At 40.6% G+C, this 9,618-nt stretch overlaps 1 protein-coding gene across 1 annotated transcript in view; it reads right to left on the bottom strand.

Moving 5' to 3' along the window:
• Positions 1 to 9,612, bottom strand: part of LOC103397059 (methylcytosine dioxygenase TET3-like) — a 31,712-nt gene extending 22,100 nt beyond the window's left edge. Inside the window, exon 1 of the mRNA XM_017042774.2 lies at positions 3,777 to 9,612. The gene's annotated coding sequence lies outside the window, so the exon portion shown is untranslated. The remainder of the gene's footprint in view (positions 1 to 3,776) is intronic.
• Between the last annotated feature and the right edge of the window lie 6 nt (positions 9,613 to 9,618).

Here is a 9,618-nt window from a genome sequence, read left to right as displayed (position 1 = left end):
TTTTCCCTGTCATTGTACCTACATTCAAAGTTCCAAACTTCAGACCAACACTTCTATTCTTCATCTTTTCTCTTTTTCTCCTAACCCAACACCCTCCTCTTCTTCTCTGTCTATGGAAAACTAAATAAAGTGTGTCTTGCAAGGGTTTTTTTAAAACAAGACTGTTCTGTGAAACATGTCACAAGTGAAGTGAGTAAATTTATCAAACATGACCAAAGTCTGCCCTGAGGCACAGTGACCACAATGAAACACGTTTGTGTATCCTAGTATTTTTTTTTTAAATTAATTTAATCTCCCCATCTGGGGAGGAAATCTAGTTTTTAAAAAGGTTTTTTCCCTAGTTGTACGGATTTTGGCACACTGTAAACACTTTTTGATACAATTTTAACAAAGAATAGTCTGATTTTGTGCTGTTTCTGGGATATATTTGAGCTACTGCTGCCTTAACTATGGGCTAACAATAAGTGATTTTTGTTTACTGAGAGCATTGGATTGCACTGAAGTTGTACTTTTTTTCAATAGCTAAGAAGGTTAAACAGTGACCTACAGCCAACAATGATCTACAGAAGTACACTTTAGTTGACTTCAATCCATTCATAATGCAGATAATCACAACACAGACAGGTGACAATAATGTAAAAAATCAAATTGGTTATTTTACAAAACCTTTCATTTCATATTAATGTTTTACAGTATTATGTAAAATACTACATCAGCATAACCGTAAGGATTTCGTTTTCATGTTGTAACTCTTTTATGGCAGACTATAACAAAGTCTTCCCAAGAATGATGAAAACGTGGGAAGCAAAACTAAATTAAAGACATTTTCTCAAAGCATCATTTGAGGCTCCAGAGCTCAAAGACCATAAACAATTTACCAGCTACAAAATGCCATCCTAAGGTGACAATTATGCTTAAATAATTAGCAACATATTTAAATTAGCTGCAAGCTCAGACTAAACTTTGTTAGTAATGGCAAAACAGCAACTAACTAAGTCTTGACTAAATCAAGAGCTGAAAAAAAACATGTTCCTTTGTAACAATAAGTAAAATACATTTTAAAAACACTGGTTGAAGCTGTTTAATCTAACAGTTTGTAGGCACCAGGAGGATAACTGCTACCATGGTGATGTACACAAGATCTGCAAATAGTAATAGCAGACAAACACTTGCAACCCACAGTTAAATTTGGTGGTGGTTCCATCATGCTGTGGGGCTGTGTGGCCAGTGCAGGTACTGGCAATCTTGTTATAGTTGAAGGTTGCATGGATTCCAGTCAGTATCAGCAAATTCTTGCGAACAATGTTGAAGAATCAGTGACAAAGTTGAAGTTGCGCCAGGGCTGGATACTTCAACAAGACAACGACCCTAAACACCGCTCAAATTCTAGCAAAGCATTCATGCAGAGGAACAAGTACAACGTTCTGGAATGGCCATCTCAGTCCCCAGACCTGAATATCATTGAAAGTCTGTGGTCTGTTTTAAAGCGGGGTGTCCATGCTCGGAAACCATCAAACCTGACTGAACTGGAGATGTTTTGTAAAGAAGAATGGTCAAAAATACCTTCAACCAGAATCCAGACCCTCATTGGAAGCTATAGGAAGCGTTTAGAGGCTGTTATTTCTGCAAAAGGAGGATCTACTAAATATTGATGTAATTTTTCTGTTGGGGTGCCCAAATTTATGCACCTGCCTACTTTTGTTTAAGTAATTATTGCACACTTTCTGTAAATCCTATAAACTTCATTTCACTTCTTAAATATCACGGTGTTTGTTTGCTATATGATATATTTAATTGAAATTGCTGTTCCGAACATCCAATGGTCCATAAAGGAAAATCTTGAAAATGATCAGGGGTGCCCAAACTTTTTCATACCACTCTACATGAGTCTCTAGAATCTAAGAACTAAGAACAAAGGTAATTCAAGGATAAGCTTGGAGGGCATTGACAGAATTCATGTTATGGCTGAGTGGTGGATTCCAGTTCCTATAAAACAACACTGAAGAAAAAAACAAAAGTAATGTACTAGATATTTCAATTTAAAGTCAAAACTTCCATGTGTTTCCAAAAAGCACAACTTACAAACAAGTGGCTACTGTGTGCGTTCACACTGTAGCTTTACATGTAAACTGCACAAACCTGATCTACCATAAACAAGGGCATCATGGTATCATTATGGTTACTAAGCTTTTACGAGGAGGCATTTTTTTACAACCTAAAGATATGTCTCAGAGAAGTATATTAAATATATATAATTATGTTGTGTCTTATAATAAGATAAGTCAAAGAAACAACCAGCTAATCAGGAAAAGCCATAGTCCAGTAAGACACCCCATTCCACCCCATCCTTTACCTCAGCCCCTTCCCTTACCCTGAAGGTAAGTATAAGGATGACCCCCAATAATTCCCCTGCCACAGCCCTAATCCCCACCCGTGATCATACCAATGAAATCACTCTTGAGGGAAGTTGGCACCACTAGTGACACTCAGGCACTAGTGGGGCCCAGGGAGGGGTTCAGAAGAGCATGCCAGCACAAAGGCACTGGTGGAGGTGCACCAGGCAGCAATGCCCAGCAGGGAGGCCCCCAGCCTGTATTTTCATATGTTTAGTTTCAACAAGTTTCCTCACACTAGCTTTATTTTATAAGCTCATGTCATTTCATTCACGGTGCATAATAGATTAACAAAGGTATTATGAGGGTTTTGTAAAAATAAATCTTCACCTAAACCTTGTATATCAAAGTAAGTAACCCAGTAAAGAAACAATGCTCAGACATTCTGTGTAAAATATTATGTCCTTGTGTACCAGTACTTCTGAAGTACACTCTATCTAACTAGTGATTAGTTTCAGACTTTAGCATAAAGTGAAGTACTATTTCCTCATTTAGATAAAATGTCATCCACCCAGCATTTTATTTTCATTTAATAGCAAGAAAGAAAGAAATCAATGTCTTCTGTAACATGTTAGTCTTGCACCCGCCTTCCTCCATCATGTGAATATGTTTAATCTTTTAAAAGGTTTAATACTGGACAAGTTTACACTTTAGTTCCACCTTCTGCATTGTATGAGTGTGTGTCTCATGGGGGGCGGGGGGTCCCTAGGGTAGGCAGACAGCAGTATTGGTGTGAAGTGGTGTGAGGTTTTGAAAGACGGAGCCTGTGTGTGTGGGAGAGGTTGGGGGGTGTGCCAGTGAACAGCCGGCATGCAATACGTGAGAGGCCTCATGTCTGCACTATTGGTGGCATCAGACGGGGAAGAGGGGGGGGAGGGGGCTGCTGTGGTGTGCTGTGCACGGCAGTTATGAGAACTGCAGTGTTGAAACAGTATGACTGCAACACTGCACAACCTTAAACATCCCACAATCAGGCAATGTTGGTCACAACAATACTCTCCTTTTCCTCTTTTTTACACAAACAAAAACCATGGAGCTTAAAGTTACAAACACATGAAAAACTCATGACTGCTGGTGCAGATACAGAATTAAACATTAACTAACGGAGTTTTTTTTATTACTATTTATTTAAAAAGAGTAATTGAAGTTCCTACCTGCTGCACTTTACATCTAACCTGCTCCTAGCTAATGGACAGACAGCTGAACCAAAATCCTAGATACACAACCACCTGCCCACACTGCCTCTATCTTCTAGCTTGTCCCTTTCCCTCCCTTTGCTGCCGTGCTGAGCAGAAACATGAAGCTGAGAGAGAAATAGAGAGAGATACACTATGACAATAAGAAGCCGGGTTAAGAGTCTGAAGACCAGAAATGTGTACTTACTCTGTGCTAGATGTCCTGTTGGAGGTGTTTGTATAACAGAAAACAGGAAAAGAAGCAGAGATTATCATTAGACTTGTTTTGCCGGCAAAGCAGCCCACTCCAGTCAGATCAGTTGAATTGTTCCTGTATTAGTTCTTCCAGTCTGTGCACTGCACAGACAGTGAGAGAGCCAAAAGACACATACACATTCACACATGCACACCTAATACGCACAACACACCTTCCCCCGGTGTAGCACACACGTTTCTCATTCTACGGCTTATTCGTGTGTCCACTGCTCTCTGTTCCCTCCTTTCTCCTTTCTCATTATCGCTGTCTGCTCCTCCCTTCCTTTTTTCAATATCTTCTTTCGTTCTCTCGGCAACACATGCAGTCAGCTTCTCTTCGCAGCCCCCACCTTTGTGACTTCCCCTTCCATTCCCCTCCCTTTCATGCAGTCTCTCCCTCCATCTCCTCTCCTCTTTCTCTTCAGCGTGAGCAGAGCGAGAGGCCATTATCTGAGCCACAGTGGGCACGTACAATGGAATGGAGGAGTGAACAGTGAGCAGAAACAGATAGAGCTGTTGAGGGATAGTCACCGTTAGCAGCAGCCTAAGAAACAGTGCAGTGCAGCTAAGCTTTACCTTTGAGAAAACCCTTTTTTCTCTGTGTCTCTTTCCATTTCCTTTAACACTGCTTCCTAAGATGATGTTATATTTAGGTTTGGAGCGTATTTAAGAGCTGGTTGTTCCAGCAAAAACAGCGCTTTTCTCAAGATGACTGAGCGAAAATACAAAACTCAACAACTGAATGACATCAACAGGAAAAAGGAAAGCACGCCGAAAACAACATCGTGTGTCACATTTTCTGTCTTTTTTGCCATCCAGTTTTCCTGATGGAAGAAAAGGGTTTTTCCTCAAAGTCACCAATAACCATTTCATCGATGTCTGCTGTCTTCCACTTCCCTGTTTCCATCCATTGCCTGAAATAAAGGGCTCTAATCTTAAACCTTAGACCTTGAATAGAGGTCCTTCAACAGGCTGCATGGAGTCATGTAGATTGCACGCTGCCTACTCTTCTCTGTTGTCACACATTTTAAAATGGAACTACACGGCACAGCCTAGAGGAGAGAAGTAAAGAGGGTCACATGACTGGGGGAGCGCCAATGAGCAAGAGTAAGCGCAGTGAGCAAGAGAGGTAGGAAACATATGATGACGTAGCTGCACCGTCATCATCAACATCAACAACAGCAGCTGGAGGCGAGCATCCTTGTGGTATGCTTGCCTCCAACTCTGCGTGGGCACATCTGACACATGCCCATATTGGCTACCAACCACACCATACACAACAGAGGCTCTAAAACCAGCTCTTTATTCTAGTGAGGCTAACTTGTGCGTGTTTCTCCCTCGGCTGCAGTGACACTGCAGTTCAGGCTCAAAGCTACAGTTGACCCCTGAGTCACACGCTTTCCATACACACAGACCATGACAAAACTTACTGAACACAACATCACACGATTTCTGTGACTGTCCCTTAAAGGTATAGAAGCAGAATTATTTAAAGAAAATGAGCACATTTCACAATAAAAACCTTTTTGTGTAGCTGGACAAAAATCCTTTGCGACAGAAAATACACTTTCAATAATACTAGTTAACCCTTAGTCCTCAATCACAACAGTTGGACAACCTAGTGCAGGACTGGAAAAACAATTCATAAACCAAACAGGTAATTAAGGCAAGAATAAATGTGTCAAACACAGAGATGCCACAGGCAAAGAGAACATTTTCAGAATCAGAATATATTAAAAAAGGGTGAAAACGTGATATAGAGAGGAAATCAAAACAGACCTTTAACAGAGTTGATGAGACCTTTATGTAATTTAAATACTGCTGGTTGAAGTGCAGAGATTTACCAAAACATTATCATAACATTAGGTTCTTTTCTGTGTCCGTAAATGTAAACAGTCAGGAGTTACTCTTAGTTACTCTTTGATTAATCATTAGACTGGAACAACATCACCATGCTGCAATTCAGGTTAATCCAAAACAGCTGTCCTCACATAAACCTTGACACAAGATGGATTACACCTCAGTGAAATACCACAACATCAAAAGTTATATTTTTTCCTGAAGTTATACCGTCTGTAGCCATGTCTTAGTTAAATTATGATTTAGCCATTTTCACAGACACCTGAGAATAACTAAACCAAGCCTGTTAACCCTTTACATGAAAAGGGAAATGAGAAAAACACTTACAATGAATCTTCTGTAACCAGGCATTGTGAAGGAAAGATGACAGCACATGAGAAACAAATTCTCACATTGATCTCAAAATGAAGTCAGTTTATTATCCAGTTTCGTCTTTCACAACCTCCTCTCGCTCTCTTTCTCTGTTCATCGCTCTCATTTCTGTCTCTTGCTCACTGTTTCTCAGCAGCAACCAGAAAAGGTCTCCAGTTGTAGGAGGGATGACTGAAAAAAGTCCAGTCCTCAGCAGTGTGGTGTGTGTGTCTGTGTGTTTGGTTGACTTACATATGACTAAGCCTGACTCATCTTTCTCGGTTCTTGTTAGAAACGTCCTGACATGAAACCACAAAAGCCTTACACATTTAAAAATTAAAGTTTTTTTTCTAATCATTTTATCGACCCATCAACAGTGGGAGGTCTGTGTGTGTGTGTGTGTGTGTGTGTGTATAAACAGCAGGATAAACTTTTTGCCTCCTTCACTTTTAACACATTAAATGACTCACAGCAGCATCACAGTCATGACATGAGGAGCCTTCCTCCCTCTTCCTTTTCTCTTACTGTCAGCTGACTCCACCTATCTCCACCACCACCAACAACTCATATTCCCTGAGGTCTAATGGCATCAAGGTCATCTGATGTCTCATCTACTCCCCACTCTCTCCACAACGCTTTATCTTTTCATTATCTTTCTCTTTACTACCCACCACAAATCCCTGTTTTTCATCAAATGCTCTGAGAGGCTCAATAGTAAAATATTCTTCAAATGTAGTTACTGTTTTCTTCAGAGGCTGCCATGTTGGATCACTAGTTTATTCTGCACATAAGCTCAAAATTAAATAGCTTCCGTGTTTTCATGATTACTGCAGGCACGTTGTACCTGTAATGTACTGACCTGTAATGTACTTACTTTCAATGATTAGTAAAGTAAAGTAAAGTCAAGTCAGAGCAGTTTTCATGTGAACTCTTCAACATGTTTTATTCCTGCATCTAAATGGTAAATTCTGTTGGAGTTGTCTTTTAAACAAATACATCTTCACATTTCAAGCATTTTGAAGCCCGTCTGTCTGTCTGTCTGTCAGTTCACCGTTCAGCTGGTTTAGTATATTATATTCAGGGCATGTTGGGGTGTGGATAGTCGTAGCTGGTGTAGTGTATCCAGTCATACCTCCTGACATTTGGCACGTGCAAGTCAACACGTATTGTCCAGCTGGGTAAAGCATCCCCAACAAACACATGCACAAACACACATACACACACTCCTCACAAAGAGAAAAGGAGGAGTGGGATTTAAAAGGGTGGAGGGAAGGAAACTGAAAGGTAGGTTGAGGGCTGCAGGGTGAAACTCCACAAAATAATAAGGACGAGGAGGATGATGGCAAGGGGGTGTTTTTCAGGGCGCAGCTCTTTGTGCTTTAGGTTGGGAGATTAATAGATTTAGATCAGTGGTTCTTAACCTGGGTTCGATCAAACCCCAGGGGTTCGGCGGAGGACAAGACACACACCCGACTTATATGATTAGTAATTTTCACGCCCCCTGCTTGGCCATCACTGAAGGGCATATGAAACTGGTGGGGTTCAGTACCTCCAACAAGGTTAAGAACTACTGATTTAAGAGGGAAGTAATCAATACATGGAATATATCAGAAAATGCCTGAAACAAAGAGAGTGGATGGATGGGAATAGGGGCAAGTGAGAAATGGTATTAAAACCACTACATGGCTACTGTGTACTAATACCTGCCAGGGTGATGTTTGCCAAGCTCTAAATAAGCTGATGAGACAATGGTGTAATAGATAGGGCACAGAGATAAAGAGTAACTGTCAAAAAGTGCTGTTTTGACACTAAGGTTGATATTTGCATGATGGAAAAGAGAAAATGAAAAAAGAGTGAGACCTCTCTCAGTGCTGCACATTGGCTGGATGCCAGCCTTGTATCGCTCAGGACTGAGGGAAGATTAGCTTCTCATATGTTCAAGTCAGGCGTAGCCAGGCTTAAAGGGGCAAGCAGTCCACACAGTGGAGTAGTATTTTTTTACATGGTACAATCAGTTTAGTGATTTATAATGTTTCTCAGCATTTTTGGAACAATCCGCCTTTAGGGGATTTATTGTGTGATGAACGTTCACACACTGGGGTAAGGCTGCATTACATAAAACCCAACATTGTCTGGGGGCAGTGGAATTTAGTGGGTTGAATAAAATTGTACTTCCCCAGTGGAAAGAGGTGGAGGAGAGAGTTACCAGAGAGGTGAGAATTAAAGAATTCCATCCACAGCTGAGACCTCCCTCTTCTCCTTCCATTCCTTTTTTATTAACTGTGGCACCAGATGATGGACAGCCTCCCCCATGATATCAAACACTCCCGAACTACAGCAATGATGGGGATAATGCAATTAACCACTACTCAATGTGTCACACAGGCAACTACTTAAGTAGGTTAAGTAATGAGAGCAGTCGACAGTCACAGAGAGTAGTACGTTCTAGAGAGCCACTGTGAGGACAATATTATGACACCCTCACAAGAAAAATTATTAAGACATTAGTACTTAAGAACAATTATAGCCAGTGACATGTGTGAACATCAACCTCCGCAGAGCCTTTTAATAAAGTTTAAAACTAAGAAGGATGGTTCAATACAACTTTTTCATGTCCGATACTGATACTGCAACTTGGAGTATCAGCAGATACTTCAAGCAATCCAATACCGTCTTTTCTCCTCCAGTATTCAGCGTGTTGGCGCTGCTGAGGCGATAGTGTCCCTGTTTACGGCATGTCGTGCAAAGTTAAGTTGAGCTTTTGGGCTAAGGTTTTGGATCTGACAGGCTATTGTTGTTATTATTCAATGTCCGATCCTGAATTTACTCACAATAGCCTTTGATAACATTCCTCTCAATCCTTTGCACTTGTCTGCACCATGCAACAGTTGTTGGTACATTTGCACACAGGCTTGTAAATGACTGGTTAAATATGGTTTAGTGAATATAGTTGAGAGGCAATAAAGGAACAAATTAGCAGCATTATAATTCAAGAAAAATAATATGTTTGTGTCAGTGGATGAATGTGCAATTCTGAAAGCTTTATCATTCTCTCCTCTTCCCATACACATCGCCTCAAAACTCTATCAATAAAAATTAATATTTCTATATGTATTTCTATATGTATAGTTTGATGGCTTTCTCCTGCTTCATCTTCTCCAGATAAAAGTTTGATGGTAGTAGATGTAAAAAAATTTAAATAAAAAGTAAATTTAAATAGGCTTAAACAAGTCCCTAAACACACTGAAAGCAGAGCAGCAGTTCTTGTCTGACTGAGTAGAATCCTTGCAGAGCATCTAACACAGCGCAAGACAACTCTGAATGGAAGAGGTGATGTCAAAACCTCCATTTCCTGAGTCTTTACTCAATAACAAACCACCTACTACACACTAGTGAGTGTGGTGCGAGTGAGATCACATGACCATCCTTGGAAGCCGGACTTGAGCTAAAATTACAGTCATGATGTCATCAGTCATTCAGTGTTGCCACGGAAACTGGGTCAGTGTTTCAACCCCCAGAGAAAGCCTGGGGATTCCATGCATGGCTGATTAGTCATTAATTATTCCATCTGTTGTCACGCACTC

This window comes from Cynoglossus semilaevis, chromosome W (genome assembly GCF_000523025.1).
Source record: "Cynoglossus semilaevis isolate Cse_v1.0 chromosome W, Cse_v1.0, whole genome shotgun sequence".
Lineage (NCBI taxonomy): Eukaryota > Metazoa > Chordata > Actinopteri > Pleuronectiformes > Cynoglossidae > Cynoglossus > Cynoglossus semilaevis.
The sequence above is the reverse complement of the archived record's forward strand: the minus strand, read 5'-3'. Positions and strand labels throughout refer to the sequence as shown.